The sequence below is a fragment of the Castor canadensis genome, chromosome 10, assembly GCF_047511655.1.
Source record: "Castor canadensis chromosome 10, mCasCan1.hap1v2, whole genome shotgun sequence".
Classification (NCBI taxonomy): Eukaryota; Metazoa; Chordata; class Mammalia; order Rodentia; family Castoridae; genus Castor; species Castor canadensis.
The window spans coordinates 135,528,528-135,550,475 of record NC_133395.1 but is presented as its reverse complement, the minus strand read 5'-3'; positions in this window follow the sequence as shown (position 1 = coordinate 135,550,475).

Below are 21,948 nucleotides of genomic sequence, written 5' to 3'. Positions count from 1 at the left end.
ATGTACCCCCCTCCATCATTCTCCCTCATCCCCCTCCCATTAATCATTTTTTAAAATTAAACTTAAATACTTTAGTTTTGTCTTAAGCAAAATTATCTGAGAAATATTGGATATGAAGAGGAAGTATTCTCTTAATATAATACATATAAAAATGCCATATAAAATTATTTCATATGCCATCAGCACACTATATGCCTGACCTACAAATAATATTGCCTTATTGCATTAAATTAAATGAAGTGAATTCAGACAGATATTAATATTCACTGAACTACTAGGATGTGCCAGATGCACAGCAGGTGCTTCAGATGTTATTTCAATGCATGGTTTGGTGCTCATGCTAACCCTCCGAACTCAGTGTTTCTTCTACATTGTTTTATAAATGACAAAGTGAAAGTTCAGAGAGTAAACACTTGCCTGAAGTTATACAATTCATGACTGTAAAGGTTCAGACTTGAATTTGTATCATCTGATTTCAAATGCCAAGTTTTGACAGCTGGGCCACAGAATGACAAGAAGTTCCATTTGTCCCAGAAAAAAGTTACTTTCAGTGACTTGATGGCTTTGTTTTCAAAGAAGGTATCTTTGTCTCCAAACAGCCTACCTCTGATTAGAACAGTTGTTCATTCTTAGTGAGGGCTCTTATATGCTCTTAACAGATAGCTAGGTTGACAGACATAAATGTGGCAGGTGTATCTTAGCCACAATTCCTTTCTCTTGAGAAATGTTTTGGTTTGTAATCGACTCCAAGGCATGCTAGACACAAATAACAGATGTAGATATAAGAGACAAGAATAGTTTACCCTCTAATCCTTTCAACCCTTCATATACTGTTTTGAAAGTGTGTTGCATACCATTTAGTGGGGCAGGACAGAGTGTAAATGAGAGAAAAGAAAAGGTCAAGTCACAGGAAGCCTACAGGAGCTGTGTGCTCACTCAGGACTGAAGGAAAACCTTAAAGGCACCAAGATCTTCAGGCAAGAAGAGCCATGCTTCTTACCCTTTTTTCCTGTAGAAGTTTATAGTATAGGGTTCTCAAACAGACCTTTACAGAATAGGAATGGTTTAGAAGATCTTAAAAATAATTCCATGAAAAAGGGTTCCTTGATCAAAAGAATTTGGTGAATGGTCCATACTACAATTTTCCTTTCTTATTGATTCTAAATGTTTATTGCACACTTAAGACTCTGAGAATAGATAACTGATAACTTAGTTTACCCGATGTTTCTCAAATTACTTGACCACTGCCAGGAAAAGCCAAAGATTTTGCAGTAGTCAAAAGAGACAATGAATGTCCTTTCAGTTGACCTTGTAGTATTCATTGCCTCACCCTTTTGAGTTATCTGATTTTACAGGGGTCTTGGCAACTTATTATTTCTAAAATAACTTGGTTATTTTACAGATCTGCAAATTGTAGAAAACTAATAATAAAGCAGTTGATGCTTGTTGTTGGAAGCACAGATGCCTCTTTTTTTTTTTTTCTGGTGCAGTTGCACAGAAGGATCTGTTAGCAAGTTTATTTCAGCACTCCTGGTTGCTTTTACATGTGTCAGTTCTTTGGATTCCCCTTTGTCCTTTGTGTGTGTGTTTACATTTTACTTGTTCCTGCATTATTTATTGAGCTAAATAAAATCTTTGACACAGGTAAATTTATTTTTTTTATTCATTTATTCACATGTGCATACATTGTTTGGGTCATTTCTCCCCCCATCCTCTGCCCCCTCCCTCTACCCCCTCACTCCTCACTTCCAGGCAGAACCTGTTCTGCCCTTATTTCTAATTTTGTTGAAGAGAAAACATAAGCAATAATAAGGAAGACAAAGCATTTTTGCTAGTTGAGCTAAGGATAGCTATACAGAAATATTCCTAGCATTGTTTCCATGTACAAATGTGTTACATCCCAAGTTGATTCATCTCTTACTATTCTTTTCATTAGTTCCTGATCCCCTTCTCATATTGACCTCTGTCGCTTTAAGGTTTCTGTATTAGTTCCTCTGTAGTGGGGACATCAAATATTATCATGTTTTGGGTTTTTTAGTTTTCTCCCTACCTCTCATATGTGCTCTCCCATAGCATATGACCCAAGTCCAACCACATTGCTGTATTTGCCCTAGATCTAAAGTCCGCATATGAGGGAGAATATACGATTATTGGTCTTCTGAGCCTGGCTAACCTTGCTCAGAATGATGTTCTCCAGTTCCATCCACATTGTCTTAATCCATTTGTCAGTAGTGGGGCATCTTGGTTGTTTCCATAACAGTAGTGCTGCAATAAACATGGGTGTGCAGGTGCCTTTGGAGTAACTGACACAGGTAAATTTCATATATTAGAAGAGGCATGATTTTTTCTGATTTCTAAAAATTACCCCTTCATATTCAGGACTTCCTTTTGTTTCTTATCTGTTATTAATTCAGTCTCTTTAAATAGCTTTGTGTCTGGCTCTACCGATTCTGGCGTCTGGTTTCTCTATCTCTCATACTTCATCACCTTTAACTCTAACTCCTGAAGTCCTTGGCTTCCTTCGGTCTCACACTCCCTGTTCTGCAGTGCCAGTGGGTTGGGGGCCAGGGAAACACGGGGACCACCATGGTTTTCCTACCAGCCCTTCTCATAACACACTTTTCATTTTTCCGCCTTTACTTATGGCATCATCTTCTCCTTTTCTTGAGCTGTCATTTCCCAGTATTTGTTTATCCAAATCCTTCCTGTCTTTTCAGACTCAACCCCTTCCTCCATGCAGTTATCCCTGGCTGTCCTAGTTTGAATTATTTTCTTCCTGCACTGTGGCCTTCTTTATATACTTCCTAAAGCTTTTTAATGTATATGTAAAAAAAGAGTTTCAAAAAATTCCAGAAGGGAGAACACAATTCATCATCATCAGCCTTCATTATTATAGGTTTTTTTTTTTTTTTTGAGACAATATTTCATTGTATAGCTCAGACTGGCCTCAAACTCATGATTCTCCTGCTTCAGCCTCTGGAGTCCTGGGATTATAGGCTTGCACCACACTGTCAGCTAATTCTTTATATTTTTTGATGTAAAAAATCATATTTTTAGTCCTGTTATAGATTTGTCCTCACCAACTCAATCAAATGGGAACCATTGACTTGGGCATATGAAAGTGCTTTTTTAAGAGGAAGGGCACACAGGAGAGACTAGTAAGCATGACAGGGAAACAGAAAATCAACAGAAGCCAAGAAAAAAATGATATCGTATATAAAATCTTTTAGAAGCTACATTTAGCCTGCCTCTCATGGGAACTATAGAATATAAGATATGTCCAAAGCTATGCTGAGCTGGGACTCACCATGAGTCCACAGGTAACTTCTTGGGCATTTGTGATCATAAACTGGCTCAAGTCTTGTGAGGGAAATCCTCCAAAAATAAGCTATGGGTGCTGGTTGTCAGAATCAAAAGTGTATAGGAAAGGGGTATCCTAAAATGTCAAGTAGGAATTCAAAGGTGGAACACCAAACTGTTCATGAAACTGCTTTATAAATTTTTAAAAATTGTAACAAATTACAATAACATAAACTTTACTGTTTGGCCATTTTAACTTGTACAGTTAATGGCATTAAAGACACTTACATGGTTGTGCTACCTTCACCTCTATCTAACCACAAGACTCCTTTCATCTTACAAAGCCAGAACTCCACATCTATTACACATGAGCTTCCCATTCTCCCTTCCTCTCAGCTCCTATAGCCACCATTCTACCTGTGGCCTCTTTGAATTTGACTATTCTAGGAACCTCAGGTAGGTGGACTCATTCAGCCAAGAATCCCTTAAAAAGTGTTTCCATCAGAGAAATGGTCTCTGTAAGACTCGTTTACTCTTACCAACAATTTCAAATAACTGATCAAGAAGGGGCCAAAGAGGACCCTGAAGCTATATGATACCCAATCCTGATGATGAGATCTAATTATGGGGACCTCTTAACACTCAATTCCACGGTTCCTTCCAGACCTATGACTCATAATCTCCCACAATGGGAATTGATTTTTTTTTTTTAAAGAAAATTCTTTTTCATGTATAGCCAGAAAAACATTTTCAGAATCACCTCACGAATACTGTCCTTATCATAAGAGACATCAGAGAGCTTCTCCCCCTTTCTCCTCCATGTGAGGACATAGCCAGAAGATGGCTGTCGACAAATCAGGAAGAGAGCCCTTACCAAAACGCAGCCATGCTGGCACTCTGGTCTCAGGAAGAAAATAAATGTCTGTTTTTAAAGCCACCAACTCCACGGTGTTTTTAATGGCATCTCAATGTAAGTAAGGACTCATTTATGAGGTTGCTTGTTTCATGATCAGTGTCTTAATGTCTTGTCAACTAATTTCTTTAAAAGTCAATCTGTTAACCCATATGCACTATGAATTGAATATAATGTCATAAAAATCATTTTTTAAAAAGAAAAATGATCACCAACTTTGAACAGTACTTTTCAGCCTTGTTTTTAAACCTTCCTTAAAGTGGCATTTCTCACAGGACCCTATTTTCCAAAATAGAGGAAAGCAGAGCTGTTCTTGATGGTGGGGCGTGGCCTCAGGACTCAGTCACATCCTCTCTCTCCACAGTCTCCTCTATTCCACCCCAGTGCCCCAGGGGCTTTTTGGAAATAGTTTGAAAACTAATGATCTAAAATATATGTCTTGAAGACTTCTTTTCTCTGCTCACGTGTGGCAGGTTGAAAAATGCCCCCTAAAAGGTTTCCACGTGAAGTTTCTGGAACATGTTTGCAGGTGTGGTTAAATTAAGGGTTTAGAGTTGAGGAGCTTACTTGGGTTTACTCTATGTGGCCCTAGCTGCCATCATATGTGTTTACAAGAGGGAGTCACAAAGTGATGCAGACAGAAGAGGTGACACAGATGGACAGAGGGCAGACACTGGAGTGAGGCTGCCACACGTCCAGGAGTGCTGAGGCAGTCACAGGTTGCTGGGAGACACAAGGAACAGATTCTTCCTAGAAGCCCTAGAGGAGAGATTGTGGATCTGCCAGAATTGGCTCTAGCACTGTGAGGGAATTTCCTCTTGTTTTAAGCCATGGTAATTTGTTGTAGCAGCCAAAGGAAACAAATATACCGTGTCATTAAAAAATAATTTTCCAAGGTATTAAAAATTTTTGTTGCTATTTTCTGAGTGCCATTGTTGAATATTGTCAGCCTCCTCTGGGAAGAAAATAGACTCAATACTAACATTTAGGACAATCGTCCAAATGGAATCAGAAAACTTTCTCACTTTCCTCCTTAGGGGAAATAATACCTTATCATTTCAGCTAATTTGATTTTCAATTGCTCCCCTACCAACTTAAGCTTCGAAGAAACTTCTACAACAGAAATGTTTTAGTTTCTGAGTACATGCTCTTTTACCAGTCAGATTTTTCCCTGCAAGCAGTATATTTTGTTTCTATGCTGCTAATCCGTTCACATACGGTTGGTCTTGGGGAGATGGAAATGCAAATGGCTTGGAAAAAAGAGAACTCTGCAGTAAGAGATAGTGTACCTTTTTATTTTGTGGAAATTAAGCTATTACTGAATCCACATAACATAAATATTTAAGCATTAAGTGGTACTTTATGCAAATCAATAAATAAGAAGGAACCAGCGCTAGCAGAAAAATAAGTACACTTTTATATTTGTAATAGGGCCACTTCTAGCCAGTTCTTATGTGCAGGAAAATCAATATGATGGTCATTTACTGAGAGGCTCAAAAAATAGTCTCCAGCAAGTAAGTGTGCTTAAGTCCTAATAATTGCTAGTACTGGTATAGTACATTACAGTTTCCAAAATGCTTTTGCATCCATCCCCTCTTACATCATCTTGGTAAGTAGATACAACAGGAATGCCAGTTGTTATAAATTGAATTGTATTCTTCTCAAAAGTCACATGCTGACATCCCAACCCCCAGTTTTGCAGAATGTGACTTCATTTGTAAATAGGGTCATTGCAGCTGTAATTATTTAAGATGAGGTCATACTGGAGTAGAGGCAAACTACCCTAGAATGACTGTCATCCTCAAAGAAATGGAAAATGTGGACACAGACACACAGAGCCAAGATGAGGCAAAAGACGTAGGTAAAAGTTGGTGTTCTATAAGCTAAGGAATGTCTTAAGCTACCAGAAGTTAGGGGAGATTTTAGGGACAGATTCTTCCCTCACAGGACTCAAAATGAACCAATTCTGTCAACATCCTGATCTTGGACTACTAGCCTCTCCAACTGAGAGACAATAAATTTGTGTTTTCTAAGCTACCTAGGTTATGGCAGTCCCAGAAAACTAATATGGCTGTAGACTTTAGAAAATGATTTCATATCAAGAGACTCTTGGCAAGACCATTTAAGAATGAATCTAGGGCTAAAACTTAGATCTTCTGATTGTCAGTACAGTAACATGAAAATTTCAGGTTCTTTTGGGTCTAGGTTTCAGAGCTGGATCAGAAGAAAGGTGTCATTATCTATAGCATATGAGTCTTGTAAGAATAATGAGTGGCTCAAAGTGTAAATAAATGAGCACCCACATGGAATCAGGCAGCTGCTAGTCGATAGGAGAGAAGTGGAAGACCTTAGGTAGTTAATCTATATCCTCACAGCCATGAACTGTGCCTCACAATAAGCAGGTGGGTTGTGGGGTTCAGCAGGGATTTGAGAAGACTAACAAATAGCTGTTGGTTAGAGGTCAGAAAACTGTGCTTAATGGCTGAGGAGGTCAAAGAGTTGATGAGTCAAGCCATGCCCACTTCTCCATTGGCTCAATAATTTAGCAAGACTAGGGTGGGAAGAGGCCAGGTATGGGGGCTTATGCCTGGAATCCAAGCTTCTTGGGAGGGAGAGATAGGAGGATTGCAGTTTGAGGTTAGTCCGGGCAACAATGTTATCGAAACCTTAGTCAAAGAACAAGCTGGGCACGGTGGCACACATCTGTATTCCCAGTTATGTATGGGGCGGAAGTAGGAGGATTATGGTTTGAGGCTGGCCCAAGCAAAAAGTGTGAGACCCTATCTGAAAAGTAACTGAAGCAAAAAAGGACTGGAGGTGTGGCTCAAGTGGCTCAAGCTTGCTAGGGAAGTATAAGGCCCACTACTGAAAAACAAAACAAAACAAATAAACAAACAAACAAACAAAAAATAGGGTAGGAGCCCTGTCATCCAGGTGTGGGGATCTCTGTGTTTTAAGGTAACTCAGACCATAGGCAGACTAGGACTGATGAGCGCTTATTCCAAAAAGTTGGGGCATCCCTATAGATCCTATCAGTATTTGTTCCTGACACTTTCCCACTAGGTGCTTGTTTTCATATGGGGGCATGATTGAGAAATAGTGTCTCACAAAAAAGGATATATAAACTGTCATTCTCTGCTCAGATGCAAGCCCACAGCTGGGAACAGCTGCATGGTGTCCTACTGCCTTATGAGGAAGATAATACCTGATTGATCACAGATGTCTATCTTGGCCTGTTGCTCCCTGAAAGTGAGAGGCAGGTGAGGATGAAATGCTCCATCCAATGGGAAGCATGTAAGGTGGTATTTTGGGTTGTGGGGAAGAGAGACTCTATCAGGCTGTCTAAATGATCCAGGGGGTTAGTATACTGACTCCTATTCTTTATAAAGAAGACAAGACTACTGGTGATGCAGTTGCTTGACTTTGCTTGGGATCAGTACCTCGCATTGACCTGGGTGTCCCACTGCCCATCAGCAGAGCAAATTCTTCAACTTCTACTCATGCCCTCTCCTCTTTTTCTCTGCTTCTATGATTCCTGACAGTAGAGGCTCCAGGAAACAGAAAACCCAAAATCTTACAAAGATATTATAGGAGGGAAATTTCCAAGGAAGTATAAAGAGCATCTCCCCCAAAGAAAGAGTAAGTCTAGCCAACTTATTCTTGGAATAATAGCTAAAAGATTTTGCTCCAAGAATTTGAGGACACACAGCAGGCAGTTGAAGATTTAGATTTAGTTCATGTGTGTAACAAACTTAATATGGACTATGCACTGTGCTTGATTTGCCTATATTGTTTTATTTATATTATTTAATAAAAGATGAAAACAAAATTCCTGGTGAAAGCAGAAGAGAATCACTTCTGTTTAGGGAAATTCCTGGATTAATGGCTTCTCTGGGTGTAAGAAGCCCTTCCTGCATCCCACTTTTTATGGACAAAAGCCAGAAATGGAAGGATCTGAAGCTTAAAGAATATACCTTTCCTTTCATATTTATGAGTGGTTGGTCTGGTTTATAGAAACACAACTTGCACCTTTTTCAGACTGTCATTGTGAGGCTTCCTTCACCCTTACTCCAAAGAGCGGGTGCTAACAGCAATAGGAAAAAAAAAAAAAAGGCATCTCAACAGACCTGCTTCCAGACAGGCTTAGTTTTGGGTTTAGACTTGACTTTGTAATATTTTATGACTGAGAGAGGGGAGGTTGAAAGTTATGCTGGTTTTGAGATAATGCAGTAAACTGGAATGCTTTAATGATTTTTCAGGGAAATTACTTACCAACACAAGATAGAAAAGAGATTCTGTTAAGAAACTTAAGCAAATGTGTCTTAAATTTGGACTGCATAGTCCATTGCTTGAGTGGCTATCTTAGCTAACTTTAAGCTTCTTGAATGCTTCAGTCCCTGCAGGTCATGGGTAGGGAGGGACTGAATGTCAAACTCTATTTGTGGTAGAGACCGGGTGTTGGGCTCAAAAACTTACGAAAATAGCTTTTAATTTGCTTCCCCTGTAAGCGGATTATATAGAATTTGAGTTTCATGTTTGAGGACCTTGCAGGCACTATTAGAGAGCTGCCAGGGCAAAGGGAGACGCTCATGTGTGGAAAGCCAAATAACTGTGTCTCCTTTGAATGTAAGAGCAGCAGAAGACAGGAGCACTTTCTCTAGATACACTTTCGCTTTATGTCCTAAAAAAAAAACCCTAGAGCTATTACACACCTACCTGACTTTGAAAACAGAGAAGTCCTGTGGGTGTTTATTTCTTTCATAACTACAAGATGAATTGATAGTGTGTGTGCTAGGATCAAGGAAACAAATAGACCATTTCCGAATACTTTTGCACTGAATAGAACTAAATTGTCTTTAAAAGGCTACTCAAAATAAGTGCAATTATTTATTTTTTAAAAAAATCAGTTATCTTTTCTAGGAGAAGCAGTCTGAAAGTGTAGGCAAGGCGAAAAGAATTGGGTGTGTGTATGTGCACAATGTGTGTGTGTGTGTTTGGAGTCAGTCTTCAAAGAATGCACTTGCTTAAATTCTTCAGAGGATTTTTCACTCTCTGTATATCAAATGGAGGGGAGAATAAAATCTAGCCAAGCATTGTGCAATTCAGGATGCAATCTGTCCATTGTGCCCACAGTTCTTATGATGAAAAACATTAATTTCCCTTATTTCCTAGAAGGGTTTTAGTTCCTAGGTGTTTATTCCCAGCTTTGTGGAAAATGCATTTTCATTTATTTATTATATTCATAAAACTCACTTGGTTCCATTTAGCCTCAGGGTGTGCTAATATCATTTTAAATTTACAGAATTAATCATCATTTAAAAAGCTCTCAGAAACACTAAAAACTTCGAGTGTTTTTTATTTCTAAACAAGAAATGCAGCCAGGGAAACAGAGTAGAAGGAAAGACAGATGGAAGGCAGATAATAGCTCAAACTCACTGGCCAGTGTGTTGCTTCAGTGCACTGAGTCCTTTCCCTACTTAATCAACGACCTACATTGCACTGTTCTTTTCCTGGAACACAGTGACTTGTAATTAAATATTTGTCTTTCTTTGAAACTATTGGAAGAAGCAACCTGAAAATTAAGTAGTAGTGATCATAACATTAACTATTATTTATGGATAGTCCTTTGGAGAGTATTCGGCAAATACCACATCATTACACCCTAGCTGTGACTGGGGGCTTGTCACATAAAATGTGACCAGAGATGGGGCAGGGTGACAAATGGGAGAGGGAGGAGGTTGGCCTTCATGGATAATAACTCCTTGTTTATTCTTTGATTTCAATCATGGTTCTTTTCAACCATGGCTATTAACTTTTAAAGTAAAAATTTGAGGATGAATAAAAGTTAAGAGCCTATTCTTTAAAAAATAAATACACACATGACGCAAAGTCTGTCTGTACTTCCAGGAGGTTAGTAGCTGTCTTATAGGTCAGTTGTGGACCTGGCTTAGAAAATTTGTCCTCAGTATATGCTTTACAGTGCAGAATGGATAGGTTAGAAATGGCAAGTGTTCAATACACATATATTTAATGAATGAATGAAGTGAGACTTTCTGTTTCTATAGTTTGCTCTCAGGTAAGGATCTCCACATATAAATATGGCTAACTGGTCATTATTCAAGAGAAGTTTTGATTTTGAGGGATATCAGTGGAAAATAATTAGTTTGGATCAGTTTTTTCCTGCTGCACCCTTTTATTTCTAACAAGGTGAGTATTTATAGGAAGCAACTGGGTCTAATATCAACAAGTAGCTCTGTGACCTGAATGAACCTGTCTTTACTAAAGTCAAGATGCTAACTTCACATCTCCTCTCCAAATCCTACTGGTATGTGGGAGAAAAGAAGTGATATGATACATGTGATATATATATATATATATCATATATATATATGAATTTGCTTTTAAAGGAGCCAAATATTTTCCAAAGTAGTATAACCTATTAGAGTGGTGCAGGGCTAAGAATCCACTTGATTCTATTGGGAGAGGCACACCACGTGTTATCAAATACTTAATGCTCAGGTTTGGCTTGCCACCTATGTGATGTCTTAGCAGTATTCCACGATGAAGTTTTCTCAGGCAGATATTATATTAGGAAGTAATAGATTGGAAGCATTGCTTGTTTGCTTAATATTTGGTAACGACTCCCTCCTTTTGATTCCTTCTCTTTCTGTCATCCCCGATCATGCTATCATCCTCCTAACAGGCTAGTCCTAACAGATATCTTCACCAGGAAAATGACACTGACACTTGTCTTGCCCAAAACAATCTAGTGTCTTTTTGCTTCTGCTGTGCTGCTGAGTAGAAACTTAAGTGCCTCTGTGTCTTCAGACATGTCACTTAAACAAACAATTACAACAGTTGTTAAAATTAGTTTCCAAGGAAGGGGGAGACTCCCCCCTTCCTTTCTTTGTTCTGTTTTGTGGTTAAACAATTTTGCCCCATTATCAGACAGATTTGAGTTTAAATCCAAGCTCTGCTATTCACTGACTGTGTGCTCATGAGCCTCAGCATTCTTATTTGTGAAGTGGAGCTAATACGACATTTTCTCAAGGTATCGTAAAGCTTAAATGTACAGGTAAGGTGTTGTCTACTCTGCACTTAGTTCAGCGACTGCCGTAAGAAAGAACTTTGTAGTTGTTAGTTGCTGTTGGTCTTACTTAAAATGTTGGTGACATTTGTTGAAGAAGGTATCCTAAGAGTTTAGTCAGGCTTCTGAGTTTTGAGTGAGTTGTGGCCTGACACAAGGAGGTTTCCTCCAGGGAACACTTGCTACATCTTTAGTTATAATAAGAATTCAATTACAATAAAAATTTTAGTTACTTATGCCTTGTTTTTAAAGAGTTCCCGATTTGACCAATAGTGCCCATTAACTGACCATTTACCCCCTTTGTCACACTGGATGAGGGTACAACATTTCCAAGGTACCCACTCTCAAATTAGCTGATGTACTTGCTGTGCACATAGCTCAAGCTATTTAGGTTCTGACTAGAAATGGTGGTGGGTTGTTGAGGTAGGCCTCACAAACTCTCCCCTGGTATCTTTTGAGTTCACACTGTGAAACAACCACTTGGGACTGAGGGTGCAGCCTATGACCAAAGAGTATGTATGAATGCCTTCCTATCTTAACTAGTATTTATGGATAATTTTTCATCTACTCTTTTTTTGGCAATACTGGGGTTTGAACTCAGAAACTTGTGTTTGCCATGCAGGTGCTCTACCACTTAAGCCACTTGGCCAGCCCATCATTCACTCTTTATTCAGTCTCCCAACAACCCCCGGGAGTAGGAAATTATTATCACTGTTTTATAGATGCTCAGGTGTGGAGAAGTTAAATAACTTGGGTGCAGTTGCATATCAATTATAGGCATGATTAAGGTTGAGTCCTTGACCCAAATCCTGTGATTCATCCATCAGACTGATGTGGCTGTTGATCAGATGGTAGTCTTAACTGACCCACTCAGTACCAGATCCAGGTTCTGATGCCATCAGTACTGAGCTTTAGCCAGTTATGCCTAAACATGGTTCTCACATTCCTAGGATTTTCGTTAATTTTATTAGTTACAAGTGGGAAGTTTAATGAGGACAGTCCTCTGTGCTGCTATTACAGAATATCTGAAACTGGGTTCATGGTTCCGGAAGCTTGTAAGTCCAAGTTAGAGGGACTGTATCTGATTAGGGCCTTTTTGTTTATTGTTGTACAGGGGGTACGTTGTGACATTTACCATAGTTCTTATAATATATCATATTTGAATTCACCCCTCCATCATTCTCCTTTATTCTCATTATTCCCCCCATTCCTGGAATAGTTTCAACAGGTCTCATTTTCCATTTTCATACATGAGTATATAATATTTCTACCATATTCCTTATATTCTCTTCCTCCCTCCAGGACCAACTCCCAGACAAGACCTGTTTTACCTTCCTGTTTTTCATGTTTGAGAAAAAGACACTTTTTGTTTGTAGAAGATAGCTATAAAGGGAATTTAATTGTGACATTTCCTTGTATAGATGCATTACAACCTGAACTGGTTAATCTCTATTCTTCTGATGAGTGTCTTTGTAATTGAACCATTACACAGCAGAAGTCATCACATGGCAAGAAAACACATGAGAAACACTGAAAGGAGGCTGGACTTTTTTCTATAACAAATCCACTCTCACTGTAACAAAACCAAGGGAATAGCCCTCATAACCTAGCCAACTTTTAAAGGTCACACTTTTCAACACGGTTGCATTGGAGATTACGTCTCCAACACATGAATTTAGAGGACACATTCAAAGCCCACCAGCTTCCAAATGATGAATTTGCTCCAGAAGTACAACTCCCCACCCCAGTCCCTCCATTCTCTGGCTGGCCGTGCTGCAGGTGTGTTCTGAGCTGAGTGGACACACTAAAATATTCACAATGAGCCAACAGAAGGCAAGGGAATGCTGCTGCCAGCTCATGTCATTTGTATTGTTGCAACACCTGCTTGTTTTGGTACAAGATAAAGGTCTGTCGGAATTTCCATATTCTCTCTATTCAAAGGGAAAGTCATTTGGCTAACTCTAATCCCTCTGGTCTACAATTTGGGACACAGTATGTCAACTCACTAGCATTGCTTTATCATTAAAATCATTGTTGACCATTTCAAGTTAGTGTTGAACCAAATACACATGCTTGTTTTTTGTTTCCCAGTCTACTAGGGGAAAAGCACAAAAGAAAGATCTTGATTTGATTAAAGTCAGGGGAAAAGCAAAGCACCTTGACAGTTTAAATTAGCATTTTGTAAATTTTTTTCTGTGATCCATGAGTATTGGAATTACCTACAGAGCCTCAATCAGGCTCTGCAGAAGTGGAACCTGGGGTCACAAGTCTTAGAGTCATTGAATTAAATAAAATATATGGGGTAATAGATATCTTTATTAGTTCCCAAGGATTGTGTTAACTGACAACTACAAACTTGGTGGCTTAAAACAACAATATGGAACTGCTGCATGGCTCAAGTTGTAGAGTGCCTATCTAGCAAGCATAAGGCCTTGAGTCCAAAATCCCAGTACCACTAAAAATAAAAATACAACCCCTCCCAACAAAAAGCCCAATATATTTTCTTACAGTCAGTTGAGACCAGAAGTTTGAAATCAAGTTGTGGACAGAGCCATCCTCTTTGCTTGTGGTGTTGCTGCCTAACCTTTGATGTCCCTTGCCTTGTAGGTGAATCACCCCAACCTCTGCCTGCTGTTCTCTCTGTGTTTCTGCATCTCTTTTTTCATTGAAGGATACCAGTCATATGGATAAGGACCCACCCTGATCAAATATGACCTCATCTTAATTTGATTACATCTGTGAAGACCATTTTTCCAAGTAAGGTCACATTTACAGGTATTGGAGGTTAGGATATGAACTTATCTTTTTTGGGCACTCAGTTCCACCTATAACAACATGCATATATGTTTTCTGACAAGACCTTTATATAAATGGAAGTGATTCATTTTGTACATCTCAGTGTGAAAATTTAGCAGAACTTATAAGAAATAAGCATTCAACTCAAACAGGAGATACTAGTTTTTATTTCATCATGGCCATTTGAGGTTCTGAAACCTTACTGAAAGTGTGCTTTTGGTTATGAAACCTCTTTCATAATAAAGAACTCTTAGATTTATTAACTTTAAAGCAGTAATTTTTCAACTATTTGGAAAATAGTGGTGAATTTCTCTACTTTGCAACTTATCCTAAAGAAACACATACTTTTACTATCAATCTCACCCGTTTATTCATTCAAAACTGTGTGTTACTCCATCTATTATAGTCTAGGCATTGTTTTAATAGTGAAAGACTATGGTCAAAAGCAAATGATCCACAAACCCTTATCATTTAGGGATTTGTATTCTAACAGTGAAGAAGTGAATTAGGTAACAGAAACATGGGGAGGGGAAAAGGGGAAGTGTTATGGACTGAATTTTGTATAACCAAAGTCCATGTGATGAAGCCCTAAATCCTGGTGAGATAGTATAAGGAGGTGGGGCTAAGAGAGGCACACAGGATTAGATTATGTGATGAGGTCAGACTTTCTTGATGGAATTAATGCCATAATAAAAAGAGGAAGAGACATGCAAGCTCTCTCTCTCTGTCTCATTCTCCCACTGTCTCTGTCTCTATCTTTTGGTCTCTCTCTCTTTCTCCCTTTCTCCCTCCAAGCATGTGTGCCAAGAAAGGGCTATGTAATCACACAGAATGAAGGCTGCTGTCTATAGATACCATAGTCTGGATGTCTTGCTCTTCCACATTCAAATGTTGAAATCCAAATTGATGGGGTTAGGATATGGGGCTTTGAGGAGTAATTAGGTTATGAGGGTGGAGTCCTCATGGATGGAGTAAGTGCCCTTATAAAAGAGATCCAGGTGGGACATTGTTAGCTCCTTCAACCATGTGAGGACACAGAAGGGGGCAGTCTGTCACTGGAAGAGAGCCCTTACTAAAGCCCAAAGAACAACCATGCAGCCACCCTGTCTTAGACTTTCTGAGCTTCCAGAATGCTGAGAGATAAATTTCTTTTGTTTAAAGTCTTTGATGTTTTGTTTTAGCAGCTCATGCTGACTAAGACAGGAATGGGTCATTAAGAGCCTCTGTGTATTGGGTACTTTGCCCAAATTTAAAAAAACTGAACAATATGTATTGTGGAAATCTTTTTTTAAGAAGAAAGTATCCTTTCTGATGAGTGCTTTCTGAACACTGTATATTAGTACACATTCCTTCCTTGAAGATTTACAACAGTCTTTCACTGTTAAAGGCTATAAAATTTCTAGAAAGGAAATCCATTCCAAACTACTTTGATAATGAAACTCCAGTATGGGACTGTGAATCTAAGAGTTCCTGGATCTGCACTGGCATGAATGAGGGGGAAGGATGAGAGCTGTCTATGGGAAGAGACAGGCCAGGGCTAACCTGGGTAGTAACTCACCTGGGGGCAGGAAAGATTAAAAAGCCATCCCTTCATAGTCCTGGGTGGCAAGCTTTATGAAACTGTTGTTCTGAGTTAACGAATGAAGCAGAAGTAAAAGGAATCCCAAAGAAAATTGTATTTAAGCATACTAAGCTGAGAATACTTTTTTCCTTCTTTAAATAAAACTGTGACTTAAAAATAAATCATGCTAAAGGTAAAACCTGTTCATTGATAAAAATATTTAAAACAGTACATAAGTACATAAACCTCAAACCACTTTTATTCACATATATATTTATTAAAAATTAGGTTAAGTTCTACTGTTTTCCAAGTTGTTTTTTCACTTAACTGTGTATTTTATTTGCATACCATAATTGATTAATCCTAGTCCTTAAAGATTTTGGAATTACTTATGTTTGGTTGTTTCAAGTAGTATGGCAATAATTACCTTTTCCAAATATATCTTTTTTTCTAGAAGTAGAGATCCTATGTTAGATGCAAGGGAGAGATTCCAAGTAGCCTCTCAATATCTATTTTTTCCTTCTTCTTCAATAGATTCATATTTATTCCAGGGAACAGTGTAGCCAGCTAAAAGGCTACAATTTTCCCAGCTTCCTAATACAGGTTGATGTGGCCATGTAGTTTATCTTTAACGAAGGAAATACAAGCTCAATCATTATACAATTCTTTTGAGAAGTCTCCTTGCTAAGAGAAAGGAAAATTTTTCTTTCTATCTTCCTCTTTCATGCTTATTCAACTTAAGAAGCCATCTTGGATCATTAGGCAACCTGCTAAAAGCACAGGGGAGCAACAAAATGGAAGGAGCTTGGGATCCTGGTAACTGACACCTGACACCTGCCATAGTACTTTCCCCTGGATTTCGTTTTACAAAAGGAGAACTAAGTTTCTATCTTATACAATTTTTTCCCCACCACATACTTTCAAATGAAATTCCAATGTATTAAATAGAATACAGATTTGAAAAAAATCAGAAATAATACCTAAATGTTAGGAAAGGGGTTGTATCAGGGATATTCTCATTGGCAGTGTATGAGATTGCCTCAAAGAAAATTAAGTTCATTATAAATGAAGTGTCTTTATCATTTTTATTGAAGAGAATTTCAAGCATTTTCAGAACTTTTCTGCTAAACTTCCAAATATCCATGAGTCAACATCATTCAGTAGAGAGTGTAGAGTCATGAAAACTTCTGTGCAAATCTTGGGTTGGCCATGTGACTAGCTGTGTGTCTGTGACCCCGAATTAGTATAGAACCTTTTAGAACCTCAGTTTCCTGATTCATAAAACAGTGTTAAAACAGTATCTCTTAGAGTTATCATGAGGAATAAATAAACTGATGCATTTATATATTTAGTATAGAACTGGGAAATAATATGCAACAAAAATTAACTATTCTTAGTCCATAAACAAATTGAGTATCTGCTTTTGTGGCCTACTCTGTGGGATACAAGTGTGGATGGCACAGTGCCAAAATCAAGTAGCTCACTAGACAGTTGGGAAAAAGAATACTGTAACGATTACAGTGAAGAAATACCAAAAAAGAAAAATACACAATCAATAGGAATAGGGGAGGGGTAAATTCTTTCTGTTCAGCGTTGTGGTATTGAGAAAAGTTATGCAAAGGATTTGAAAGAAGAGGAAATCCATCCGACTTAAATATCAGAGGACTTCATTCTAAACCAGGAATTAGCAAAATGTTGGGATGGGAAGGCAGGGGTAAACTAGTGAGCCAGGTGGCTAAGGTACAAGGAACATACAGGGCAAGCACAGAGAGTTACAGCTTAAAGATCAGGCAAGCTGCTAAAGGGTTGACACTTAACAGTTTGAAAGGGTCCTTAATGTATTGGGGAATCATTGAAGGGCCTTAGCCTGGTTGTGGAGGTAGAGTCAATCAGAGGTGTGCTGTATAACACCTAATTCAATGATGGTGTGCAGTATGTACCAGAAAGAAGTAAACAAGGAGATAGAGCTACCACCAGGTTGTGTTGTCACAATGGGTATGAATAGGAATATATCACTGTGCAAAGCATCCATCATTTTAATTTTTTCCAATTACCATTCGGGGAAAGCAAGAGGCAGAGAAGCCCTACGTCTTCCAAGGTTGATCACCAAGTCAGTAATGAAACCATTAGCAAGTTGCCTTTGATTCCTGTCCCATCATCCACAGGGCAAGTGTGTCTCTTAGCAACACATTTTGAACTTGGCAGCACTCAAGCTCTCTGTGAATGAATAAAGTGAAAACAAGGGAGATGTGAAAGCTACATTGATGTAAAGAAGAGTGCGTTCTGGGCATGTGTATGTTGGACCTGTGCCAGATCCTCAAATCATGGGGAGCCAGTGAAATGTACAGTAGGAAACATAGCACTCAGTAAATAGAAAGTTCTCTTCCCCCTGCAGTTGTAAATAGGATGTAGTTTTAAAATATATAAATTAGGCACTTTGGGAAGATTGCTGACTTTTTGTTATTATAGACAAGGACAGTTAGATATTAGAAATAACTTTTTGAAGGATGCAAAGAATAGCTATAAATCTAAAATGAAAGCAGAAGAACCTTGGCCTCATCACCTCCCTTGGTGTGCAGGCATGGTGCCTTGGATGGCCTGTTCTTTACAATCACTTTGCCCATTACTTAATATTGTATTATATACAGGTGATTTTCAATACTCATATTTTATCCATTTAGCATATAACATTTCATTTAACATAGAAAGCCTCCTATGTGCTGGGCATTGCTTTCAGGCTGTCAAAGTGTTTCAAGTATGTGTCCAAATGGTGAGATTTGTTTTTTTGGTTAGTCTGCAGGCAGTATTAAAACAGAATGAAGAACGGAGCAAGATGGGATAGAAAAGCAATGGCCAGGGTCTTGTGCCCATCCAGCCAAGGCTTTGTCAGAGCATGTAAAGTTTTCTCTAGAGCATAGCAAATTATTACAAACGTAGCTGCTTACAATAGCCTGTGATTTCTCCCACTTTCTATGAAGCAGGATCTAGGAATGGCTTAGCTCAGTTTTCAGTTGGGTTGGGTGTCTCTCACATGGTTGCAAGCAAGGTTTTGGCTGGGTCATATTCTCCTCTGGAGGCTAGATGGGAAAAGAATCTGCTTTCAAGCTCTTGCAGGTTCTTGGGAGTATTAGTTTATGTATATATTTTAAAGCTGTAGTGTTTGAGAGCTCAGGATTTTTTTCAGTTGTTAAGAGGAGGATGCCCTCAGCTCCTAGTGGCTGCCCTGTCACATGGCCTTCTTCAGAGGCAGTTTATAATGTCTCAACTCATTCCTTTAAGGTCAGCAATGCAGAGATTCTTCAGTAACACCTAGGGATCTTACATATGGCAAAGTCAACACGGGAGTGACCTATTTTACTATATTCTATTAGTTAGGAGGAAATCACAAATCCCCCACCCCCACCCCACTCAAGGTGAAGGGTAAACACCAGAGGGTGGAGATCACTGGGAATTTAAGTGAGTTAAAATGAAGACCGGGCCTAAAGAATCCCTGTGTAGACAAAGCCAGCTATGCTTTGGAAGTGGTGTTAATCTTGATTACATTGCACACATAAATAAAACATAACGCTTTCTTATAAATACCCAAAGAAAAACAGAATTTAAGCTCTACCAGTTAGAGGTAGTCAACGAACATATGTAAGCAGAGAGTTTCCAACAGTATAGACCAAAAAAAGGAACCGTAATGAATCAAATATTTGCTTTACTTTAAGTTTATCTATAAAAGTTTGCCCCTTGGTTTTCTGGGTGAAACTCCTGCACCACTTCTGGTTTGGAGCTGCCCAATTTGTAAGTCAATTATTGTTTGCTCAGATAAACTCTTTATAATTTCGTTGTTCTTCAGTTTACTTTTTAACAGAGTCTGTCCACCAGAGAAGGCATTAGAAAACAGTTATTTAAAGTCAGTTTGAAATATATCTTACTTAACTTTCAATTCTCATTGCCTGGCAAACAGTAAGTAATGAAAAAGGTAAACTTAAAGTTTGACTCATCGGATGTGAGGAACTTTGGAGTATGTGGACAGGAAGCTTTAAGGATGACTCTGAGGTTTCTAGGGAGGGTTAATGGAATGCTGGTTCCATTACCTAGAACAAAAAAACAAGTGGAAGAAATGTTGAAAGACAAGAAGATAATAGGTTAACTCTGAGACACTCTCTAGATGAAGTTATCTTACAAAGCAATTTTGTTAACCGATAATAGGATACGGACCACTTAGGCATCATATTAAAATGATTCTGATTCAGTGGGTTTGAGGTGGGGGCCTGAAATCTGCAATTCTAACCAAATACCCTATGCCAATAAGGTCCCAGGACCACACTTAGAGTAATAAGGCTTAGGATCAGTGAACTTCAAACATTTTTGTCTCTGAACCACCTAAAGAATTTTGAAAAATCTACATTCATATGCATTTGTAAGTTGACAACTAATATTTGTCATTGTGTTTAAATAGTTACAAAGGATATAATTTTCAGTCTGTTGTCACTATATATTAAAATAAACAGTACCATCTTTCTTTTAATTGTATCCCCACTCCTCTAAACCATAGTGATTTGATATCTGTCATCATCTATTTAACAATATACTTGAACACATTTTTCCTACGTAGCCAAGGACAAAAAATACATTTCTTTTTCTCATTGAACTCATATTTCTCACAAAATTTTACCCTAACTTGACAAATATTTATGTTGAAAGTTTTTATTGATCATCCTATTTACTTAGCACAAAAACATGAATATAATTTGAAATTTTAAGAAATTTAAATTTTCTCATGTGCATAAACTGTTAAAAATTTCTTCTCGATTGTTACATTTGGTTGACAATTCATCAAAATAATACAGAATGCAAATTTCACTAAGAACTAAATACAGAAGAACTGTATTGGAAATTCCTCTTAGTGAGATGATTGAGGCTGGTTTTCTTTCTTAATTAGCTCATGTATCAAGAATAAAACTTATTTGTTGGAATGAGGCAGAATCAATTCTGTTATTTTTCAATTTTGTTTTTTTTAAAAAAGAGTAATGTTAATTCTGTGATCACCTTTATGGATAAATGCCAAAATTTGCACAGCGTTTTATCATCCCACTAAATTTTAATGATGTGATCTTTATGACAGATTCATTAATTCTACTTCAAATTTGTTGAAAGTAAAGAATTGGAGACATCTGATCTTACCATAGCAAGAGTCAGAATAGATGACAGCTATGTTTTTCTTTTGTCAAAAGGGAGAAAATGGGTCAGAGGGTAGAAAGAAAATTGGCAAAATGTTGAGTACAGCACTTGCTGCAGAAGACAACTATTAAGGGAAAGTACACATTGAAACTGAGGATTTAGAAATGTGTTAGCTTGAAACTCTTTGGGTCTATATACCACCTGAAATGGTGGTACATCTGAGGTTCCAAGAATCCCAGTTTGAACCTTGCTTCTATGGAGAATGGAAACTGTGGTGCTCAGGGCAGAGACTAGGCACATTAAAATTTGCAATGCACAGACCCTATTAATTCAGAATTGTGGGAGTAAAGTTTGGAGTGAAGGAAATTTTGTTCTATATATGGAAAGAAGAAAAGTAGTTATCAAGAAAACCACAATGTAGAATAGTGTTATGGGAGTGTGGGGGTGGGGCTGAACAACACAAAGTATCTTCAAATTCTTTAGGATGGACATTCACGTGTACCTAAGTAACTGATGCATGCTGATAAACCACCCATATCTGTTTGTCAGAGTTGGTTCTCTGCTTAGCAACAATTTGTCAGCTTAAATCTAGTTGCTGTGTGTACACACAGTGTGCTTGAGCTAGTGAAACCTCATTACTTGAGGAAGGGATAAAGGGAGCGAGCGAGAGTGAGAATTTGGCCTTTTTTACTTAATCTACCCATCCCTCTATCCCACTGCTATATTGGAAGTGGCTAATTCTAGGTGACTTCAGAAATTTCATTCAAGACAAAGGTGTTTTGATTCTATGAATCAGTCACATTTTAGAGACATATAAAATAGACTGACTCACCTTTCTTTTGTTCGTTCTTTCTTCCTTCCTTTCTTCTTTCCTCCCTCCCTCCCCTCTTTTTCCTGCCTTCTTCTCTCCCCTCCCCTCCTTCCCTCCCTCCTTCTCACTCTCTCTCCCCTCCTCTCCCTCCCCTCCCCTCTTTCCTTCCCCTCCCCTCCTTCCTTCTTTTCTTCTTTCTTCTCTTTCTCTCTGGTATTTTGAACAGATCCTTGGGATCCTTGGAAAGGCCTCATTTATTTTCATTAGAGGCCAGGTAGGGAGAGGGTAAGAACTTCTACTGCCAAGTCAGT